Below are 24,414 nucleotides of genomic sequence, written 5' to 3'. Positions count from 1 at the left end.
GATCTCTTTTTTGTGGGTGTTTATGTAATTGTTTTATTGTTGAGTTTCAAAGAACATTTGTGCTTAGCAAGTTACTGTGTAAGTATGAAAGAATACATTTAAGAACGGATTTGACCTTAGATAATCCAAAAAACATGCACACATGCTACAGCATGTTAATGAATGTCCTCTGAGTTGTGCTGTGTTACTAGCGTACTCATTGCACTATTCCTGAGACTGTCACAGTTTTAGTCTTGAGGATTTTACTCTTTACTGGCTGGCAAATTATATGAGTGTATTTTTGAGGGAAATGCCATACACTCTTCGACTGCTTTTCCAAGATAGTGTGTCCTTAATGAGAGGCTGATTGATTGCCAGTCATCTAGAAAGTGCTTTTAAGATTTTTCTCAGGTGTTTTAACTTGGTCCCTGGACACTCAAGGGTTGATCATGGAGGAATATGAACCAATAAGGACCTTGGCTGAGATTTGTGTGTGTGTGTGTGTGTGTGTGTGTGTGTGTGTGTGTGTGTGTGTGTGTGTGTGTGTGTGTGTGTGTGTGTGTGTGTGTGTGAGATAGAGAGAGAGTGTGTTGGGGTGCTTTGCAGGCCAGTAAAGCAGCAACAAGACAGACGATAATATGAGGGCCTAGTGTTAATTTAAGTAAACAGGAATTCTCTTTGAAAGCAGAATTTGGAAAACTGATACTTGTTCACAATGTTCCTGAGGCATTACAATAATGTGATGATAAAGTAAGAATGATTTATATTTGTAATAGATAATTGGGGATTGTTGATTTACAAGGCTGTCAATATCTAAAGCCTTCACGAAAGCCTTTAAAGCAGTTGCCTTTTATCAAACACTTTGGCCAGTCATATTCTTTTCAGCTTGTAACAGTATGGTGTCAGGATGCCTCTTTTAAGTATCCTATGAACCGCCATGCATGGCTGTACATGCCACTAAGAAGAGTGCCTTGAAAAAGCATACAAAATCAGTATGCAGTGAATAGGTAGGGGCATATTTCAACCCAAACTTTTCTGGTGCATAATACAAACCCATAGCAAGTAACTCTATGGTTATCATATAACCAGCAACTCTCTGGTTATCGATGTACTAATGATGATCTTAATTCTTTGATAAGCAGTGAAACTCCAGAGGTTCTCTATATAGGTTTTTTTTATTTTTTACCATTAATGATATATGTTTCCTGCATTGTAAAAGTCTAGAATGCTGACCTCATAGTGGTCGTCAAGCTTCCAGAACCTCAGCTGGTCTCTTTTCTACAGTGGTTACAATAACACACAGGCTGACTTACTGTTCCTATGCTGTGACAAGCCTTGTAGCCTGCCATGTGGCTAAAAGTGAGCCAATGAGGCAAGGTCTATGACAGGACTATGACATATCATGTGACATACATAGCTGTGACCAGTGCAGAAGAAGGCAGCGTTCCTGTTCATTTGCCCTCACAACCCAGCAAATCGACCACTAAAGTGCTGTCAGTTTCAGCGGTGCAAACCAACTTTTCGAAAAGAGTCAGTCGGCTGTCGGTTTCCTCCTGCTTTGATGCTGTCACTCAGCGTACAGCCTCTTTTGCCAAAAATAGCTTTGGGTTTACATCTCCTTTCTGTGACCATGTTTCACCTGCCATGCAGCTCAGAGCTGAGTAACGCGTGTCGGGAGTCCGGGCACGCTGAGTGGCTGTGGCCAGAGCCCTGCAAGCACAGTACAGCTGACTGAATTTGTGCTGTGTATGCACTGGAAGTGTCTTTCCATGACTGGCTGCTGGAACTCTGTCCGTGCCAAACTGTTAGTCCCACAGGAATGTCTCCCCAAGCTCACCACTGCACGATCGGTTGACAGAAATCTGGCGTCTGGTGTTGCTGTGCTCTTTTTCCTTTTCTTTTGGACTTTCTCTCCGTCCCTCCTCTGCTTTTGCTGTGGGTCTCACCCCCCCCCCCTTTTTTTTTTTTTTTGCTTTTTCCCCTATAAAGAAGGATGCCAAGTATGTAATGTGTCAACATGACCTGCCCACAGCGCTGTAATCTGCTGATTTCACTTTCATCTCTTTCAGCATCTTTCATATGATGTGGCAATGTTGACCCAGGCTTACTGTGTATGGCTTACAGTGCTTGGAACATGTGGGATAGGACGATGCTAGCACAAGCAAGTCAGACCAGCTCGTCCGAATGCTTTAACAGGCAGGCCTCTGCTGGTTTACCTTGGCCAGCTATGGCTGACATCGAGCTGTAAATTGAAAATAGAGCAAGCTTAAAACATCTTTCCCCACCTGATGCATTTGTGTAGTCAGGCTTAGGCGTGGACATGTGTGTGCACTGATCTCCTGAGTGTGACGGGTATCTGGGGTGAGTGGCCTGTGCTAGCAGCTCAGGCCTGGGCTCCGTTCCGAGCCTGCAGTCTGCCGACAGGCTGGGACTGGCGCTGAAGAGGCGTCCGGGGGTGAGCAAGAGGAGCATGTTCTCACCACTCGGGCTGCATCCGATGGCTGCCATGGGCATTATGGAGCATTACAGGACAGGGAATTGGTACAAGGCTGCTTGGAACCCAAGCACAATGGGACGGCCAGGGTGACAAACAATCCCCTCGTCTCTGAGCTGCGGTTTAAATGTAATATCAAGATATTACCTCGCATACTGTATTTGTTTATGCTGTGCATTTTCTGTATGTGTCTATGTGGGGATGTGTGTGTGTGTGCACGTATGTGTGTGTGTGTGTGTGTGTGTACATGCATGCATTTGCATGTTTGAAAGAGAAAGAGAGAGCTGGTTTCTGAGTGACGAGCTCTTAAGTGCTTGACCTAATTTTGCAGGCAGTGAAGAATTCGGCAGTGAAGGCCTTCCTCTGTGAATGTGTTTGCTGCGCTGGGTGTTTCCTCCCAGGGTCTAACAGGAAGCTCATGTTCGAGTTCATCTGAGGACAAGGAGAAGGCTTTTCTTTCCACTGTGGATCTTTTTAAGCGGGGGAGGGGAGTGGGGGGGGAAAGGGGGGCTGTTCTGAATCGTTCTCTGCAATCTGGCATGTGTTTTAGCTCCCTATACTGCTTCATTGTCTATTTTGGCTGAACCCGCAGTTTTTTCACTCTGCCAAGAAAACATCTATTTTTTAGGCTACGGTGAGTAGCCGAGGTCCAGAGTCAAAAGCAAGTGACTGAATCCGGAGGATAGGCTGGGTTCTCTCATTACGGTGCCATTCTACATTCCAAACTGAGAGGACCTTGTTTTATGACTCAAGTACATAAAATGAAGAATAATGCTGCTATAGTAAACATCCTCTATACAAGAGTAGCAAAGATTAGCAACTATCTAATTACATAAATAACAGAGGTGTTATGACCCATATTTTGTCATGATGTTATAGCTCTTAGTATGCTGTATCATTTTTGGTGTGGCTTTGCATAAATACAAGTATTATATACTATATTGCTGACTAATGTATTTAAACATCATTCAGCATTAAGGAACATATGTCCTGCAAACTCAGTAACCCCTCTTCATTACAAATGTTAGGTTATTATTAGCATATGCAGTGTTTTGGATTTTTGCCTAAAATGATGCAAAGTGTTCGTAACTGTTTTGATTTATCTTCCACAGACTGAGGAGGATTTTGGAGATGAGAGAAGAGTCTCATTCATGGCTGGATGACACAGGTGAGAGCTAATCAGCAGAATAAAAACAGATGGTAACAAAGCAAGAGAAAATCAACCTTTGTTAGCAGTGAAATTTTTCAAATCTAGGACATTTTGCTTCATGTTTGGTACATGTTATTGTGGTGAAAGTGCTGGAAAATTGCACAAATAGGACTTTGTCTCTCACTGGATCTGCCTGGCAGAAATAAAAGGCAGATTTAGAATGAAATACTTCCAATATCTCACTTGTTTGAAGATTGATGATCAATGAAGCCTTAATGATCAAGATGCTATTTGTCTTTGTCGTAAACTTGTCATCTGATGTGCGTGAGGGGTTTGGGATTAAATTTTGTCCTCTTAACCCAGTCAGTTCACCATCGGCATGACTGGAAATAGAACATTTTGTGCTTGCAATCTCTCATCATTGCAGAACAACTAGCTCCCGTTGTTATCGGATTATTTAGATTCTTTCTTCATAAACATTTTATAGTCAAGGCCTTTGTATTGCCCTTTTTTCAGACGTACTTTGCAAAAGTTTTTGTCCTTCTCACATCATGTAATGTTTCTTGTGGCATTGTTCAACGTTTTTCAGAGCTGCGGCTTTCTGCAGCACAATCAATGACTCGCACAGATCTTTCTTCTTTTCTGAGAGATTATGCTGTTGGTTTATCGGGGTCATCCCTGCAACGTGCTCACAGATGAAACCCAAAATAAATTTCAGACTGAAAGAGCAGCACTTCAAAGCTCATGAGTGAAAGTAGTTGAAGGAGGAGGGGCCAGCCCTCTGCCAGTCAGGTGGAGCCTTCAATGATGCGTTTCACACTGCTCTGTTATCTCACTGTCGCACTCATGCACTCCGATCATTGCTCTTCATTTCATTTGGTCCTCTCACAGACTCGCAGGTCATTTGCAGGTGTCTTCCAGATGCAGTGCCGCTCTGCGTGAGCACTCTCTGGGGGTTCAACCTCCTGTTAGCTGGAGCCCTGGCTGGAGTAGTCAAAGGCCTTCTGCCAGAACCCAGCCGCAGGACAAGAGTAAAGGAGATCTTTTCTCATAGGGACACCCTTGAAACAGCTGCATCCCCTTTGGTTTAGCAAGATAGTCCAGGCTTGTTTTTTGAAGCCAGCGCTGCGTTTAAAAACGTGTATGTGGTTGAAACATTTTTTTAAAGGAGGCGTAGTTAACCATATCACGTTTCCATTGCCAGTCATATACATAGCCACTACAGTATCTCTACTGAGAAATACCAAAATGTCTGTGGCTGTGTGTTGAATAAACACTTTGCTCTGCAGTCACCATTTTGGTTTTCTTCTGAAAACATTACAAAGCTCTGCATTACTGCACAACATCCACTTCACCCCCCCATGAAACAGCCAATGAGAGGAATGATCATTAGAATATCAGCACCATCAACTCTGCAAAAACTGAATTAGGGTGTACTTTTTGTGATAATCTTCACAAATATATTTTAAAGAATGTTCTGTATTAAATACTAAGTAAAAACAAGAGAGTAAGCAGCATTGTAAGTAGACACTTGGGGTTTCTCACTTACTGTTTCACTCTATCAGCAGACACTCAAACAGTGTAATATATTTATATAATATTTAGCATTAATAAATAATATCAATATTGGCAAAAACACTATGAATAATAGCAACACTGAAGACTCAGTGAGAAATAATTACAAAAGTTTATTACAAACAGTACTATCTGTGACTTGTATTACTCTGTGTTGTTCACTCTACGAGCTTAACATTAGATTGCGGTTGATAATTCATTCCGCTTGAATGACATCATTTGACCCTTATCACCCAGAGTCTCCTGTGCATAAATTATGCTGACCCAGAACACTCTGACTCAGTGACTTGATAAGCTCTAGAGGTTTTCCAGACCCCCTATAAAGAGAGCATTTTTCCAGCACCCCAGTCAGATATAATGCATGCAGCTATTCCTATTGTTATCCAACGAGGAATGTCTGCTTCACACACCATTTAAAGAAAACACTGACAGAAGCGACCATCTCATGAATCTTCAGAGTATGAAGAAAATTTGAAAGTGTAGTATGTATATTTTAAAGTCATGAATAGTGTCTTTATGTTGTCCATTAGTTCTGAATAGGATTAAATGTACAGTGTTGCTGATATGTTTGCTCCAGTTGATAGCAGAGTAAATATTCTCTTTTAAGATCTATATGGCATTGAATTGTATTCAGAGATTTTAAGATTTAAAGATTTCATAATTTATTTAATCTTTTTAGAGACATATTTAAAAGACATGTTTAAAGACATGTTAAATGAAATGGAATTTTTGTGAGATGTATTATAACAGGTTTTTTTTTATACCTTACACCCCAGTACCAAAAGTAGGAGTTATAATAACTGCTTCTGTGTAACAGTTATATTTTGAATCAGCATTTTCACAGGAGGTAGTCCAGTAATCCCTCTGTTCACAGCAACATAAACACTATAAAAAATGTAAAGATATCTTAGCATGTATTTAAAAGTACATATGCCTTCAAGCTATGAAATCATCACATTGCATGTAATTTACCAGAGGCAGAAGCTGTAGTTTTGTTTCCCCATTCCACTAAAATGAAACTCTTGCCTCTCAAAATAGATGTTTGCATTGAGCTTACAGAAAGTACTGGCTACTTAAAGGTGGTGTTTTCTCAGGTTGTTAGGCGTGTCATTAACAGTGACATCGGACTGCCACAGCAGACTGGGCTGTGTGCTGGCCCCCTGAGCTGGTAGAGCGGGGCCGCTCCACGCATCGACTACAGCCGCATTGTCAGCTGGGGCTCATTTGAATGGTCCTTTGGTAGTTTGTGCAAGCAAGTCGGAGCCATGTGCATTTGTTCCAGTCGTGAAGGTTTACAGGCCCAAGAAAAGGGAAAGAGAGGAGTACCATAGAGCCCCCTGTCCTCCTCCTCCTCCTCTTCACCCCTTCATCTCACAGCACCTTTCCGCATTCGCCCTCTCTCATGGGGTCGTCAGGCCCTCCTCACCAGCACACGTGCAAACACACATGTATGAGCATGTGTGATTGTTTATGTATGTTTGCGCTGAAGCACCTTAGATGTCTAGGCAGTGATTTACTCGTCGTCAGGGATAAGTCACTGCAGAGGGGCTTCCCTGGTAGCCTTCAACCAATGCTGAGAATAATTTGATTCTCACACCTTAGCCTGCTTATTAAGAATGTTCATGCATGTGCATGTATGTGTGTGTTTGTATGCCTACATTGCGAGGGAGCGCAGCTGATTAAGTGGACCCTCTTCACAAGTGTTTGTGTGTGGTTTAAATGGCTGCGGTGCTGACATGACCGTACTCAGACATGCAGGCTGAGACACAACCTGAAGATTCAGGTCTTCATAATTAATCCCCCTGTGAGCACTGTCCCACTCTATCGGGCTTTAACTGTGTGCCCGCCATATGTCCTTTATCATGGCTCTGCTACACTTAGTCATACCAGTAATCATTAACTTAAAACATTCAAGTCCATTTAATGATTATTTTGGATATGTCATGAGATGGACATTGATTTATCAAGTCACATGGCCCACATCAAACTAATTGTTTCCTGTGACGTTATTTATTTATTTTATTTTTTTTTACTGAAACTACTCATTTTATAGTTGGTTACATCTGATTTTGCCTGACAATGGCACTTAATCCTACTGTTTATCAATTAGTGTTTCGAGTGAAAGTGCATATGTGTGCATGTTTGTACATTTGCATGTGTATGCATGTGTTTAGCATGGCTGCAGTAAGGCTATCTGCGGTCCTGTGTCTAGTCCTCTGTGGCTGTCGTGGTACTGCTCTGTCCGAGCCAGATGTGTGAAACCCTACACAGAGGCAAGGGGGCTTCTTTATCTGCATCTATACTACATGCAGGCTGCTTTTGTTGTGGCCTGCGTGCTCATGACTGTTGGCATCTATAGACACCTCACCCCCACCCCACCGATCAGGTGTGGCTGGCTGTTGGGGACACTGGATCCTGAAACAACGCGGGTCAGTAAAGCCCAGATTGTCCGGGCTGTCTCTTGTTAGTAGGATTTATTGGAAAATGGGATTCTGGATTTTAAAGGAATAGCACATTTACATTTACAGATGTTGTCTTTAAACTAATGAATATCTATATATCATCTAGATTTTGTGGTCAGATTATTTAATTAGTAGGTATGATACTATATTTTGTCTTAAAGTTAAACCAAAAAAGTCATCAGTTTGAAAGGGAAATTTATTTGAATTTAATACTCTTATATAATATAATAATATAATAAGGTATTTATTCATACTTCACTGTCTCTGAGCCGAGACTGGTTCCAGATGTCACCTATTTCAGTCGTATTCATCTTCAGGACAACAGAAGGTAACAAACAGTGCACAATGTTCAATAGTAATTCTCTGTTTTTGGGCTTCAGTAGATGAACATTAAGCAGTAGAGCAGCGAAGGCTAGAAACTGGCACTGGAAACAGAGTAGTATTACACCATCCTTACCTCATCCTATTAAAGGCCTGAATTCCCACTGGGAGAGTGCTTGCACAAAGACAATTAAAGAAAATAAAAAAATAAAACAAAAAACCGATGGCAGGATAATATGTTTTTGCAATTACAAGTCTCCTCTGCTGACCTATATCATCCCTTTAAAATTACATGTAATGGGGTTAATACCCTGGAGCAAAAATGACAAGTGCAGCATACTTGCAGAAGTGGTGTGTTATACACTCAGAAAGGTGCCTGTCAGAGTCTCCACCCTAGGACACTTCGCAGTTGCTCCTTTGCTCCTGATTGGTCCATTTTGGCTCTGGCTCCACCCTAGAAGTTCCTGCTTATTATTAATGGTTTCTTGTTCATGAACACTTGAAGAGAAACACATATATACAGTTCTGGAAAAAAATAAGAAACCACTGAAAAATTGTAAATTTCGTTGGTTTTCTTATTTATGTATATGTTATAAAATGTAAAATTAATATTTTTGTTTTATTCCATAAACTACTGACATAAACTATTGTCATTTACATCATTTATTTGCAGCATTTATTTTAATATATTCAGACTTCAAATAATACAAAGAAAACAACACAACTTAGGAAGAGTTCAGAAATCAAAATGGTAGAATAGCCCTGATTTTTAATCACAGCTTTCATGCATCTTGGCATGCTCTCCACCTATCTTTAACGTGATCACCTAATCAGTACCTCATTAACTAGAGTGTGATGTGCCCATCTTGGAATTTAACAGACTCTGGAATGGAAAAGGTGAGGTGAAATTTTGGACTGGTGGTTTGTTTATTTATTTATTTATTTCAGAGCTGTATGTAGTTGGTTGACCACTACGTTTTGAAGTCTTTCTTTATTCTGCTTATAATTCTTAGCTGTTCTTCCAACTGACTAGTTGCTCTTTGTTCCTTGTTGCCAACATTGAGTGTATAAACTTGGGCTGTCTGTATGTGTGTGTTTGTTTACATCTGTGGATCTGCCTGTGCTAACCCTGTCTGCCTGTGTTCTTGACTGCATTGCTGTTCGATAGCAATTCCTGAAAAAGCCCCATCCATCTGTTAGTGACTGCCATCCTTTACAGTTCCCATTGCTGTTCCCATTGCTGATTTTCACAGCAGCTTTACATTGTGCCATTCACATGGGATAGGGAGGGCCGGATCATTTGAACTTTTGTAGCTTGTCATGCAATGAAAATAATACAGACTAACCACTGTAATTATGAAAGTGTTTTAGTGCAGCTGTGACTTGGATTTGAATCATAATTTGGACAAAAGTTTTCTTCTTCCATGCTCCTTAGTGCAACGCCCTTTATAACTGCCTTACCATCTCATCACTGATACTCCTGTGCCACCTCCCCACTCCAACCCAACATCCACCCCCACCCCCACCTCCCTGGCTGTTGTGTTAAACATTTCAAATTCTGAAATCTGCTTGATGCACTAGACAGTTTGGTGGGTGTGGGTCCCCGAATTTGCCATTAAACTCAAAGAGGCTGTTTCGTGCGTGCTTCTCCGGGGGTAGTTGTATGACTCTGGGCAGAAGGGAATTGGGTGTGGGATCGGCTGAGGCAAATCCTGGACGTCCTGTCCATGCTGATGGGTCACGACGTGGCACATGTGAGGACAAGCTGCAGAGGCCCAGAGCCTTTTAAGAGCCTGTGTTCTTCCTGATCTCTCCTTCTCTCTTCTTTCTCTCTGTCTTTCACACACCTCCAGCACTGGGCTGTACACACGGGGATGAACAAACTTCATGGTAAATAGTTGTTGTGGCCTGCAGTCCAGGATGAAAGCTTGGCATAACAGGTAGATATCAGAATAAAATGTTTTTGAGGATGACCTGCTTTTGGCCATCACCTTTGGGAAGTGTTAATAATAATAGTTTTGCTGAAGAAATTACATTTCAAGTGAATGATATCCAGGAAAATCAGTTTCTGATTTGTGTGGAAAATTATTTCTTGTTGTTTGTTAGAAATTCAGTTTAATTTGTGTTAAATATCTGTCAGGTTTATCAAAATAATGCAATAAAACTTTTAGTAAACTGTAATAGTTAAATAACCTCACATTGCTATTCCTTATGGATTTGTGTAAAAAAAAAACATTTGAAAGTTATTAGTGAAAGTTATTAATAATGGACATATTCCAAGTTTTAAAAATATCAGTTTTTAATATCACAGTGGGTGGGGTTTGTTCTTATGAACTAAATATTTGTACAGCCTTTTGTTATACTAATGACTTGTATGGTTGGAGCTTTAGTTAACATTTTCCCCTCAGTGTTATATTTTATATAAGATTCTTTAGACTTCCATTCTTTGATATGCAACTTTTTAAAGTAAGTTAAAGTAAGTGACTAAAGTAAGTGACTAAGTGAATCTGTATTTTCTACCATTTAAATGAATGTCCCTGCTTGTACAACTACTCCTATGGAAGTAACACATTTGGAAGAGGCAGAGTTAATGAGCATGTGAGATAATGCCCTAGAATCCTGCTCTTCTCTTGAAGCATAATGTGCTTCACAGAATGTTCTAGCCTCGTCCGTGTCACAGGCACTCACAATGCGAATTAGCAGTTGCACTGGAGACTAGTCCGGATAAAAGCTGCCTTATCTGTCATTTTTCAACCTCTGTGCCATTTTAAGGTGAGTTCTGTTTTGCGGGAAAAGAAAAGGAATGTGGTTTTGCAACAGGCAGGTTAAACGGCTTGTCATCATTCATGTATTTCATTCATGTATTTAATCGACCTTCTTGTTATGCAGGTTATTTAAACATTTTCTCAAATTTTGGTTATTTATATTGATTACTTACCTGAAAATACACTTGATTTTCTAAATAAATTTTGTATGTAAAATCGGAATGAAAATATTTTTTGCACATTTCACTACAGAGTAGTAATCAGTGCAGATAACTAAATGTTTATTGCATAGATTTGAGTATCATATTTAAAAAATAAAAATATGCAAATTTAATATATCTAAGACCTAACGCTCTTAGTCACACCTAGAATATGAAAATTATAATATCAATACCGTTGCATGAAGGGGAGAGGTCGGCTAGCTCTTTCATTTAAATCTCACGTTTTATAGTTTGCATGAAATTCTGTTTCATTTTAAAGTTATTTTCATCCTTGGATTGATGTTAAAATATAAATATGCAGATAGGTACTGATTGTGCAGTTTTATTCCATCCTTTATTGAATTATGATGGAACATAAAAATGCAGACATTTACTGATTTACATTTTTTTTACAGTGTGTTTTAATAAATCTGGAACAATTTATCACCTGAGCTGGGTTATCAACTGAACATTATCATTTTTAATCTGGAGATTCAGGGTTGCATAGATTTTTAATTAAATACTGCAAATGTGCACCATGTGTCTTCTCTAAAGATGTTTTTATCATGTAAAAATATAGAGAAAGCATACACACAGTCATTTAATTTAAATACAATCTCTTGCTTTTTATGGAAATGTAGTTACTGCCTTGCAGCACATCTACTTGTTGGTAAAGGGAAAGTAAGATTAATTAATGGATGCAACATTGTCATAGCACCTTTAATTTATTTTACAGTGAGAACATCCTTGAATCATTTAACATTGTCATTTTTGCATTGAGACATAGCTGGCTTGTCACATTGGATGGTTGGGAAAAGTTTCATAATGTTTTTAAATTTATGGCAGAGGGAATCAAAGTAATTTCTTGGATCAAAAAGCAGTTTTCTGTAGTCTGGAAAAAGATGGGAATATAAGTGTGTGAATCTTTTGATGTAATAAAAAAACTTTTATGACTGTCACTTGCTTTTAATCAGGTTTTATCATCAAGAGAGTTTATGTATTTCAAGAGAATGGTCCTTTTGGTCTCTAAAACCATTCCTCTTTGTTTGTGTGTGTGTGTGTGTGTGTGTGTATTTGTCTCTATTTAGTCACGTCCCGTAGTGTATTTCAAATACTTTGGTAAGTAGCATTATTTTTTGTTGAAATGAAGCAATAGCCTGAAATAGAAAGCTCTTTGCAATGTCTTAGCATCTTAGAACATTGGATAAATGTCCAACTCAGACACACTTTACCATTGTGCATCCACTATGTTCACCTTTATTTTTGTTTTCTTTTGTACATTAAATAATTAATATAGTTGGCTTAGAAATGTGCTATTGATTTCTTTCATTCAGTGGTCCCAGAGTGCACCACACTAAAATATAACAGCTTTAAAAAAAACTTGTTCCAATGCTAACATTTGAGTTCATGTATTAAGAAAAAGAAGTCAGTTATATATTTTGCTCATTTATGTCTATTTTGAAAAGTTTTTTTGCATGTGCAAAAATAATTAACATCTATACGAAGTTTCCGTATATATTTATATCTAACAAAATAATTAAATATATCTAAATCCTAATAAGTTTAGCTAATTCACCGCATTCTGGAGATCAATAAAATACATGTCCTGGGTGTTTATGATTTATATTTTCATTATGACTATTATCAATGACAGCCTTTTCTCTTTATTTGTTTTATTTTTTTATAGACAGACCAAATAATTTTTGAAAGTGCTGAAAAAGATTCCATAGTATTAGAAAAGCTGCATAGTGAGGCATGTTTAAATACATAACATCAACTTTTTAGTGACTCTGAGAGCACAGACATAGGTTTGTACCTTCTCATCTAAAGAGTGGTAAAATTATGCTGTTGGCTGTAGTCCGTTTTACCTTTTACCAGTCCAATAATATTTGATATCATTGAATGTAATTTTTTCTCCTGCCTGCCCAGGCACAGAGCAGTGCTTTTATCAGACCCACCATGTTCTCTCAGGGTCCTCCATTTTGTTGTTTCAGCATTGCACTACAGCTCTGCCCCACCCTCACAAAATTATGTGCCTGCATACAAATTGATCCATGCATGTACTTTTTTCCATTACGCACTATTTTAGAAATGCATTAAAGACCCCAAATTTTGAGCTACTCCATGACATTCTATCACAATATATATTTAGACTACTGTAAAACACTCCTTGGGCTACAACACCTGCATTTCATTTAGTAAATTTTATTCAGTTTGGATATATACTATCACTTGTGTAATTTGAAGTAATTAGAGTACTCTATAAGAAGGAACCTTAAAAGAAATAGGAAAGTGTTCTAAGCTTTTTCTTTACTGTGAAAGCAGAAGTGAAAAAGTGTCAAGTTTATGTTGATATTAATTGTGCATATGTATGTCAGTTTTGTAACTCAAAACAGCAGCCATACAGCAGCATGTCATTGAAACAGCTGTATTTTTGGAATGTTAAGTTATTTACAGTTCATTTTCTAGTGTTTTTTTTAAATGTTTTTACAGTAGTCAAGGGATTTTCTTCTTTAAGCACCACCTATGTATGGTGTATGTGAATCAGTGCATCAGTGTGGGGATGTGTGGCAGTGTTTTAGTTGGGTAATGGCTATGACAGCAATATGAGATTTACATAAGTTTGAATTAAATTTATATTTCAATTAAAATTTTTAATCTAGGGTCTTTCATTATGTTTTAATAATTGTTACATTATATTCCCTTTTTCTTACTTTTGTAGAAATTTAATGGTACATTTATTAGACATACATTAGATATGCATTAGAATATATAAAATAATTATATATATATATATATATATATATATATATATATATATATATATATATATATATATATATGTATAATTAAAATACCAGAATCCCCAAATTCTGCTGCTCAGATGATTAACAGTATAAATAATTTAATTACCTGCTCTAGACCCCCCATAATTAGAAAAATACATTTTATGAAGCGAGTAAATTGTAATCATCATTGGAACTAGTGTTTCAGAGTAGTTATTCAATATTTTTTTCCTATATTTTTTCAGTATAGCATTTGTTAAAACTGCAACTATATTTGGTGTTATTTATATTCAAGTTATTATGAATATTTAAGTTATTATTATTATTATTAATATTATTATTATTATGTGACTTTACAATAATCAGTTACTTTAAGTGTGTGTGGCAACAGTATGCATTTGCAGTGTGTGGCTCACGTCAGCTACAGCGAGGTGCAACAGTGTGCGCACTTCATTATGCGGCTGCTGACAGAAGTAGGAGGTCAGGGGCTTGCTCAGAGCGACAGTCCTACGGGGATCATTTTTTAATCCCTATTAGTCAGTGTTTTAGTGGTCTTTACCTACACAAAGCAAACAGCATGCTCTCTTTGAATGGGGGCCGGCCTGCTCTCAGCATAACACTTCTGACCTCGGGGTCAAGCCCTTTGTTCCTCTCTCTTCAGAGGCTGACCTCAGAGTTCACGGCCGTAATTGAGAAGTCTTGCAGACACGTGCGTGTGGGGGCCCAGGAGAGACCACCACTGTGGAGAGCTTGCTACTGCGTCGGGGCAACGGAGCAAAAGGTAGGTGAAACAGGTGCTTTTACCCCTAAACCATTTGATAAACATGTTTTGTGTTTTTTAGTAATGTTTACATTTTATCTAATGTCTTTATATGAATAATTCACTAGTACTAAATGTAGGAGTTCAAATTTTATTTGTAACCTTTATGAATTTGCAGTGCCCTAGCATATATATTTTCAGGGTTTTTTGTATTTTGCAGACTATTGTATTGAAACCCAAAGGGTTTAAACACAGCAGTGGTGCCGGTTGCTCTAGGCACCAATGTCATAACTCCTTGTATTACCCTCTCCTACCCATCTCATACTAGCCTTTACTGCTGTTGCTTAGATCAAACCGAGAGGCAAATAGAAAAACTGGAGTTGTTTTCATGCCAACTGCATGTGTCTGATTGGGTGTTAGTTTGTGTGGCACACCTGTGTGAAGCTGTGTATTTTTAATTAGTGCAGTTTTGGTTTCTGCTATTTTTCTCACTTTAAATAGACTATACGTGGCACAACAGGACCATGAAACTTAACAAACCTGTCACTCAACAAACTACTAATAAAATACTTTCATTATTGTTTGCATATGCATATGCTGTTCATTCATTTTCAAAATAACACAAAAATACTTAAAAAAAAAACTGATTTGAGCTTGCACATAAAGAAACACTTGTAGAACTAAAATATAAAGTAGCCTACAAGTATTATGAACTATACAGAAAGACACCCAACTGTTTCATTTTATTTTTTGTACAAAAACGTTTAAATTTTGCCGTTATGTTTTGTATAAACAGTGCATTATTTTTCTATGTCTGATATATGTGGTGTTTGGACTGAGTAGAGCATGTGGAGTAATGTATTGCGTGTGGCAGCCATTTTGTTTTGTGAAGGAAAGGAAGGACATTTTGCTCACTGCTGTCTAGCTACAGTGGCATTATTACCACAATGGACTTTAATTTATGCTGCTAAGGTGCCTTTGCTTTACTTTGCTTTGATTACATTTTTACATGACAAATGAATATAAGACTTTGGATTTAAGGATGACACCATGAACACCAGTTATGTTAGACATAAAACTATTATATGTAAAAGTTTGCAATTACTTGTTTCAAACTGATTGTCAGGTTAGTTGTTTAGTGCTTATCTGTGGTATACATAAATAAATCTGTTCTTAAAACAAACTATTGGATAATTCTATTTATGAAATGTAATAGATATGGGGTTAAGCTTTACCCCTTAGTACAAAAAAGCTTTTAAAACTGCAAAAGCTTTTTACAAATGATTTAGGTGGCAATGCAAGAAATAGCCCTGACGTTGTGCAGTAAAAGAGTTTGTTATGATTGGCATGTGATCAGCGGTGCCTTCAGTCCATCGGTCTTATGAACGATAGGCCTTATAGAGCCGCATACTGTTTGGAAGTTGGCAGCCAACCCAAAACCAAAATTGTATCCTCAAGTGAACTCACTAAAGTGTACAGCAGTGCACACATGCTAGGGCTGAGCTCCTTCCACACAGGTTAAATAGTAAACACACAGCAGATTAGAACAGAATCACACTGCCCCTGCCAGTGCTCATACAACAACATGATTCAAACAGAAGATTTTCTGGCATTTTCCTATATACACTGTAGCGTCTTTGAGATATTTAGCCGTTGCACCTGTGAAGCGCATATAACTCTGGCCAGTTTGGCGATTGGTAAAGAGACGTGGCGCGACATGACGTCAGAGCGTTCTAGTCCTTGCCAAAATAAGTGCGCCATCTGCTTTTGTTGCTCCACAAAATGATTTTTAAAAAATCTAATTTAAAAAAGGAAAGAAATGCTTACTTTTTTTTTCAACCATTCAGTGTCCTGTGGCCCAGATCTGGTGTCGAGGCAAATGTGCGGCGCGTGGTGTGTGCCCGAGCCGCTGGCATGCATGACCCGCACTGGAGCATGCGGCAGGAGGGGAGAGAGCTCAGAGAGGAGAGCCCGGTCTAGGGCGAGGGAGAGCCTGGGCACCTCAGCCTCTCTCCATCCCTCCTCCGTTCTGGCGAGGAGTCTGTGTTTCTCTGAGATTTTCTGCTTCTAAGTGCACGCATGCATGTGTGTGTGCACGAGAGGGAGAAGAAGAGGGAGAGGGGCAACAGCGTCCTCGGTGCGTCCACGCTGGGTGGACGTGACGCAGGCCTTTGTCATGGTGATAACTGCTCTGCGAGCAGAGCCCCGTCAGCTAAACACTGCAAAGCATTAAAAGCAGCAGATCTCCCTGTGTGTACTGGAACACAGACAGAGCAATCTATCCTGCGTGCAGGCTCCTGCAAATGTGCGCTCCTCTCTCTGGCTGCTGTTTTCCCAGGGACACAATGCCAAACTTTTAATCTTCACTGTTTTTCTAATGAAGGAGACTAAGGTGGCTATGGATAATGTTGTTTAGTTCTGTCTGTTTGTTTTCTTTTTTCACTGATTTAATTTACAGTCTAAAAAACTTGGAAAACAAACAACCAGAGATATTTGTATATGTTTTCCTGAGGTTCTGCTCATACGTGCTTGTGTGTATGTGTTTGTGCTTGTGTTTTGTGCAATGGCATTGGGAATTGTCACAAAATTATTGACAATATTAGGACTTTTTTATTGCTTCATTAGCACATGGCACACATTAGAATAAATCCACAGGGCCAGAAGGCAGCGTTCTCGTCTCAGTTAAATCCTTGTTAATGTGTTAGAGAGAAGAGAAGAAAGAATGTCGCAGTGGAGAATGTGTCTGGGTTAATACCACAGCCACAAAAACCCCTCCTCTCTTCCTCTGGGAAACATTTCTCAACCATGGGCAAAGTGTCAGGTAGGCTATGCCATAGCTGTTGCACGATTGCTCTGTGTGTATTGGGGTGTGTGTGTGTGTTTACGCATGTGTGTGCCTGGGATTGTGACGTCACAACAGAAGAGTTCTCCCTGCAAATCACAGCAGCTGTTTCACCTCGAGCTCGTAGCGCGTCTATGAGCTCCTCGCTGGTCACAGTACTGCGTGAGGGAACAGTGAGCCATGACAGGCATATAGACTGACAGATAAGTTCTGCAGGTACTGGAGCCCAAACAGCGAAGGCCGCACAGCACCATCCTGGTTCCATCGCTAGCATTTTTCACGGGTTGATATTTAGAGTTTCTCTCGGCTCATTATTTCCCCCTTTTGCAGTGGACTCGACCATCGCTCGTCTAAGAATGATTCAAGCCGTGTGTTTTTCTGTATGTGCCTTTTACGTGAGTGGGTAGATCTATTCTGTTATAGTACTAATTACATATATGCAGGGGAAACATTTAAATAATCAGCTTATTTTTCATTTCGCACGAGCGAATGTGCAAGTGTCAAATGCAATGAAATAGTTTAACGTGTGTGTGTGTGTGTGTGTGTGTGTGTGTGTGTGTGTGTGTGTGTGAGTAGTCCTTGGGAGAACTGGAGTCTGTGTCACCCTTTTCTCCACCCTTTTTACCCCTCCCTCCTCATGTTGTCATTCTCTCTCTGGTTTTCTCTCATACTCACTGGCTGTGGTGAAGAGTAAAAAAAGCTGCTTTCCTTGTGTTCTCTGCAGCTCCCTTATTTCATCATCCCCTTCTCCTTCACTCCTCTCTTACTTCCTCTCTTCCCTCCACCACAGTCTGTTTCTCCCTCTTCCTCACTGCCTGTCTCTGTCTCTCCCTTTCTCTCTCTAGCTCTCTGACACACTCTCTCTCGCTCTCTCTTTTTCTCTCACTTCTTCAGATATGTGAGTGGTAGAAGAGCCTGCAGATAAAACAGAAAAAGGCGTCTGCTGCTCTTTCTACAGAAAGGCCCTCCCCTCTAGGCAGCCTGGGCCGGGAGAAGGAGGGTTTGTTATTACACTGGATTTTAACCCTCTTCCTCCAGCCATTCTTGAAAACTAGTTTCTTCACAAAGAAATTACTTACTGTGTTTTTTGTTTAGTTTTGTTTCTTTTAATGATGAACTGTGTCTGTATAGTATATATGCAATGAGTGTGGAGCTGTTTCCATATTCAGAAATTATCTGAATTTCTGAAACAAAAGATATGGATTTGAATATTTAATTTAATATATATTTAATATTTAATGTGAGTGAGGGTGTGAGGAATTTATTCTGAATGTACTTAATTTAATTGTGGTAGACATGAATTTTACATTTTAAATTAGATTTTGTTCAGATTTCAGCAATTTAAAGTCTGAACGTTTAAACTTGAAGTTCTGAGAAGTTGAACTTGAAGTTCTTAAGCTCCCAAATTAAATTTCTAAAGGCAAAAAGGACCAATAACAAGAGTTGTGCATAACTGAAAACAGCAGGGCATCCAGTATCATTATCCACAGCACAGCCAACATGTCAAGGTGATTTCACAATGGATAGGAAGTCCAGCCTCTGTTTTTTAATTGCAGTTTCCAACTTGGCAGGCCTAGGACTGCAGATTATTTTCATTATAATATTATATAATATAGTCATCCCTATCTTGATGCAATGAGAATAAATGTGAGCTCAAGTGGCCATTTGGTGATTATTATCAGGACTATTATTGACTGATTAGTTATTATACTTCTTTGATGCCTGAAGGGAATGTCTCTTTTAGCCCATCATAGACTTTTGTAGAAGCCTTGCAGTATAGACTGTCAGCCATTTATATAGTTCATGAAAGGTATTTGATTTTGTGGTTAGCATGATACATTAGCCTGGTTATAGGTTGTAGAACTGCTTGTTGCATAAATGTAACATGTGAAGGTCTAAGGGACATAAAAAGATATTTTGTATTTTGTATTCTTAGCCCTGGGTAACAGTAGTCGTTTACACTTACTAAAAAAGTTGCAGTTTCTTATGTGCTCTTCTTTTATGGGTTATTCAGTAATCTCATATAAATTACTCTGTGGGCTGCCATACCTTTACAGGAGCACATGTGGATAATTAATTTTTTTCATGACTACTTTATTAAACAGTTAACAAAATATTTAAAAATTGTAAAAATTGGACATAATTACAAATACTTTTAAAATGTTAACGCAATTTGATAAATTGGACATTTTTGTTCTATCTAGGATATATTTTGTATTTGATTCTGTCAGAGTATAATGGCAAAAGGTGTAATGTTACCATCATAAGCTATCATCAACTTTGTAAAGCTGCTGGAATCACTTTTTAAGAACACCACTAATATTATTACAACCTAATAGCTCTCACTAAAATACATGCCATTGTGGGGAGGGAGGGGGGGGGGGGTCATGGGCAGCACACTGAAAGGTTGATTAAGGGAGGGGCTTTAGAGAAATACTTGGATGGGAGACTTGGAGTTTAAGGGAGGAGGCAGACTCCTTTGGATGGAGGGCATGGAGTTTAAAGGAGGAGGAAGATTCCTTTGGATGAAGGGTGTGGAGTTTAAGGGAGGAGGTGGTCTCCCTTGGATGGAGGTTTTGTAGTTTAAGGCAGGAGGAGGACTACTCTGGATGGAGGGCGTGGAGTTTAAGGCAGGAGGATGACTCCTTTGGTGGCTTTGTATGAAGTTGGCAAGAACTGTGAGCATTGCAGTAGGCAGCCTTAATACTATAGAAACTTCCAAACAATTTAAAATAACATCTAATAAGCACTAAAAATAAATGATGAGGATACTAGCTAGCTAATTAGCTAACTGCTAATTTGGTAAATTGCAGTTAATTAGTGGCCAATGTATGTTTGCTAATATATAGGTGAATACCTTCCACCACCTTCATCACTAAAGAAAGGCAAATAGGGCAAGATCATTGATTTCAATTACTAGCAGATATACTGATGATTTAATTAGCTGACCAGTATTGCTTAGTAACAGTATTGCTTAGCAACTTTTTTGCATTGTTCATAAACGTTTTGAACTGAATTAACAGAAATGTTTAACCCAGTATATTTGTAATACGTTAATAGCATCAAAGTAATTGAAAGGCTTGCGCACACCTTTTGGCACTTATGACTCAGGCACATATTTGGCTGTATGCGCATATTGACAGTACGTTTTGAACAGGTTGCAATTATATACTAGCTACTATGATGTAGTCTAGAGGTCTTTTGGGATTGGAGGCGAGTGTTTTACAGCCGAGATCCCTTATTTTTCTCTGAGATCCTGAGCTCATGACCTTTGTCCTTTCTCATTTCAAACTAAATTTTATAATGAATGAAATGACTTAAAAAGTTTTGAATGACTTGAAAAATTTTGTGTTGGATGAAATTCCTTCCTAATGTTTGGAAAAATAAAATTCAGTTTAATTTAACACTTTAATTCAGATTAATTATGTTCAAAAAATTATTATTGTTCAATTATTGATACATACATATTTTGACGTTTGTATTCAGATTCTGTTTCTTTTTTACTCCCAATGGAAAAGTGATTTCTCTCTGTCTTGCTCCTTTACACAAACCTGATTTTCACCTCCTGGTTGTATTTAGCTTAGATCTGGTGTGCAGGTGTTTGTGGCTGTTGCTCAGGTTTCTCCGATGGTCGGTAATAGTGCTGAGGTTTGAAAATGGCTGTGTTCTTCTAGCTTGTTGCATGTCTCAGAGTAAGGAAATGCCAATAGCTCTATTGCTGAAGCACCGCCCTCTCTCTCTCTCTCTCTCTCTCTCTCATGCGCGCGTTCTCTTTCGCCCTCCCTCTCCTCTCTCATGCGCACACATACAGTGCTTCTTTCACACTCTTCTCTCTCTCTGAAAGGAGAGCAGGAGGGCGGTGCACTGGTGGAGCTTTTTTCTGGGACAGGTGCCAATTCCAAACAAAAGACATAAAAAGGCAATGAGTGAGAGATGCCTCCATCGAAAGAAATATGTTGCATGTTGAAACGAATGAGCAGATTTGTGGTGACCGTGTGTACGTGTGCACGTGTGTTTGCAGTTGTGTGTTTATTCAGCTGGATGTAGAAGTGGACCTTCAGCATGCCGCGGACGAGGAAGTAAGCTAGCGCGTGAACTGTGATTTGGAATACTTTTCCTCCGTCTCCCCTACTCTCTGTCTCTCTCCTCTTGCGCTCTCCGTCCACTGAAGGCATTTGAGGCACAGGGGGTGTGGAGGAGGGTTGAAAGGGGGAGGGGGCTCGGTTTTCAGCCTGCTGAATTATTCATAGGCATGGGCCAATGCTGCAAGCGGACTGGCTGGATCATTAGCATGCAGCGGACATTCTATTTGTCTGTTTGCTAACATTCCCCATTCAAAGACTTGTTAACTGCCAGACGGGCCGACACACGCGCCTCCCAGGCAAACCTCATGGCCTCGTATTGTGGCAGAGGCCTGGTAGTCCCAGGCCAGGGGTGGGGACAGGCATGTGGCCCAGTGCTGGGGGCTACAGCTGGGGCAGAGCGCCTGGCTCGACCCCCTCTGGCCTGTCTTCTCCAGTACTCACACTGGATCTGGAGAGCTCACTGCCTGTGCTCTTACACTCTCTCACTCTCTGTCTCTTTCTTTCTCTGTCTCTGTCTCTCTCTCTGTCTCTCTCTTCGTCAACGCAGGACATCGGTACCAGTCTGGAACGCGTCTGTCTACTCATGCTTTCTTCCTTTGTGTGGTAAGTTATTTATCTTCATGAGTTTTGTGTAATTTTTGTGTCAGTTTTGTTTGCATAATTGTATTGTGGGGGGTCTGTTTGATTTCATGGATTTAGATTTAATTCAAATGTGTGCTTATTTTTTTTGTCATGGGATGTGTTTTAGATTATGTTTCTATTAGTAATTGATCACCATGGTTTTAGTAATTAGTATTTGAAAATTTGCTTCGTCAACATGAAAACTGCACAGGAACATGTAAAATAAAATTAAAATCTTCTGCTATATAAATTGTTCATTATGAAAGGCCTCTTTAAAGAGTAGTATGCCAACCTCATAGCTATTCAGTCACTTTGAATAATAAACTTTACCCAGTTTAATAGAGGAGTGTAGATCATCCATCTTTGCAGGTTCATTTGTTTTTCAATTGCTCAGAATAAGACTGAGGAGATTGTGTTTACAGGAGCATACTAATCCTCATTGCAGCATTGTGTCAGGCTAAACCTTGCTTACAACCACATTTTTAGTAGGCGTACCTTTCGTTTCATAAGGCAGCCATGAGTACAGGATTTGCTTGCTAGAACACCTTGCAGTCTGCCTGTTTCCTGGCTGACTCTGGGAATGGTTTAATGTGCTGGGCCTAGTGTTTTTGATTACCACAAAATCCTGAATTACAGTGTAATATATGTTCTTGTCCATTCTTTACTTCTTCTTTTTCGTCTTTTTATTCGTATTATTTTAATGTTTTTCATATTCGCACAAGATAGACAAACAGTGGCCCGCATTCACATACACACACAGAAATAGATGCCGTCTGTAAATGTTTTAGTTGTTATTGTTAATAACATTAATGTTAATAATATGATCACACTAACTTTTAGTGATACAGTTCTCAGTCATGCTAGTGTAATGTTCCTTCCCTCAGCATTATGGACATGTGAGAGGATTTTACAGCATATCAAAAAATTATTATAAATACCGGCTGTTAGACACAAATAAAAAAATTTGACCAGGGTAATAAGATTGATAGGTTTTTAAAATTATATTTGTATTGTTATGTTTAAAAATTGTATTATTTATTTTTTCTTTTCTTTCTTTCTTTATTTATTCAATTGATTTCCAGTGCATTTTTTACGTTCAGTAAATTGCATCAGCAATATTTATGTAAAGGTTATATGGTTTAATTTAATCAGTGATTTAAAACAGTGTGTTTTCAGCTTTTTTCCAGAATTACTTATATTTATTTACGCAGTCATTTAATTGCGTATTGATAGACTTTTTAATTTTCTTTGAATCGTCTTCAAAAAGAAATCAATTGTAAGGTAGGTGATTATTTTTAGGATAATTTTGGTAAGGAATGCCAGAGATGATAAAAATAGCATCAAACACACACACACACACACACACACACATAGACATGCATCTACACACACACACACACACACAAACACATAAATACACAGACATCTCTTAAAGACCTCAAAATTCATTGCTTCACGTTTTTTCAGAAACCACAGTCACTCAAAATTACAGATACACGGTGCTGCAACTGACAATGAAATGCTTAATTTTGTCAATGCAGTTAAATAAAAAATAGTAATAAGCAAGTAGTTAAGCGGGCCTGTTTCACCTGGCTGGGTTTATGATTGTCAGTTTAGTGCCAGACAAGCGGCAGATTAAACTCTGAGAGAGGGCTTGTGAAGTGTTTTTCACAGAAGTGGCATACTGGGTTGGCATTGAACCCTCCTCAGGCTACCCATTTTTTGTGTAGTGAATGAAGCATTCCATAGATGGAGCATGGTGTAACCACCGAGCAGGTGGCATCATCTAAAAGGGGAGAGGGGGTTGGGACTTCTGCTTGAGGTTAAACTTAACCCTCGATCATTTGGAATATATTATAGTACATATACCAAGGATGGAGATGTGTGAACAATGCAAATGATTGTTTTCCTGTTTACCTGTTATTCTGTTTAATATGCCTACTATATCTGCAAAAGGGATAAAAATGTGCTTTTGGGCTATATGAAATTTGAACATATTTAAATATGTCTGTTTCAGAGCTTTCCAGAATAGAAATGCCTGAATGTCAGTGCAGTAATGCATTCTTAACCACATCAGAAGGCAGTATCCATGTGTGTGAAAACTCCTTTAGTGTCACGTATAGGCATACACTCTCTCACACACCTTCACTGTCACGTATAGCCACACACTCTCTCACACACCTAGACACACTTGCTGCCATGTGCTCCCACAAGGGAACCCTAATTCAGCCCTGAATAGAGTTCCCACGCCTTTAGTGTGTGTGTGTGTGTGTGTGTGTGTGTGTGTGTGTGTGTGTGTGTGTGTGTGTGTGTGTGTGTGTGTGAAGTATGAGGCTGAAGGGTTTAGATCCCCTCCCCCTATAGACACTCATAC

The 24,414-nt window shown here is 39.1% G+C and overlaps 1 long non-coding RNA gene across 2 annotated transcripts in view; it reads left to right on the top strand.

The window, feature by feature from the left end:
* LOC113591545 overlaps positions 1–24,414 on the top strand; it is a 33,066-nt gene that overhangs the window by 3,371 nt on the left and 5,281 nt on the right. Inside the window, exons 3-6 of one of the 2 annotated variants that reach the window (XR_003412204.2) lie at positions 3,586–3,641; positions 12,035–12,065; positions 14,394–14,513; positions 21,967–22,022. This is a non-coding gene — a long non-coding RNA (uncharacterized LOC113591545). The remainder of the gene's footprint in view (positions 1–3,585; positions 3,642–12,034; positions 12,066–14,393; positions 14,514–21,966; positions 22,023–24,414) is intronic. The other variant, XR_003412205.2, reaches the window with a different exon arrangement.

Source organism: Electrophorus electricus, chromosome 7 (assembly GCF_013358815.1).
Source record: "Electrophorus electricus isolate fEleEle1 chromosome 7, fEleEle1.pri, whole genome shotgun sequence".
NCBI lineage: Eukaryota > Metazoa > Chordata > Actinopteri > Gymnotiformes > Gymnotidae > Electrophorus > Electrophorus electricus.
The sequence above is the reverse complement of the archived record's forward strand: the minus strand, read 5'-3'. Positions and strand labels throughout refer to the sequence as shown.